Source organism: Microtus ochrogaster, chromosome 2 (genome assembly GCF_000317375.1).
Source record: "Microtus ochrogaster isolate Prairie Vole_2 chromosome 2, MicOch1.0, whole genome shotgun sequence".
Taxonomy (NCBI): Eukaryota; Metazoa; Chordata; class Mammalia; order Rodentia; family Cricetidae; genus Microtus; species Microtus ochrogaster.
The window spans coordinates 90,791,471-90,791,922 of NC_022010.1; positions in this window are offsets into that span (position 1 = coordinate 90,791,471).

The following is a 452-nucleotide window of genomic DNA, read 5'->3' on the forward strand; positions in this document are numbered from 1 at the left end:
AGGACCTCCCGCAACACACTCCTGCTGTTTCTGTGGCCACTTTTTAAAAGGAAGAGAGACCACGCCCCAATGGGCTGGTATCTCAGCGGCTATAGGCTGGAGGAGCGGAAGGACCTCCCGCAACACTACACAGTGCCATTGTCCAAATAAAGAGCACAGAAGATCTGAAACTCACCTTGCACAAATTGCTCCTTATACAGAGTCCCCTTAGCATTAACCACAGGTCACCCGAAGCTCAGGTTGGCTAAAATACACATTGTTCCATTTGTGAGTTCTCGGATCTGCAAGGACACATTTCACTTTATTGTAGAACTGTGCATGGCTTTTCCTCCACCCGCTTTGGTATCTTGTTTCAGCAACTAAAATGCTCTGGGTTTTCCCATGAATTAGTTACACTCAAAGATATTTCTTTTATGAATGATTAGATTCTTCTAGCTAACAAGCTGCTCTGT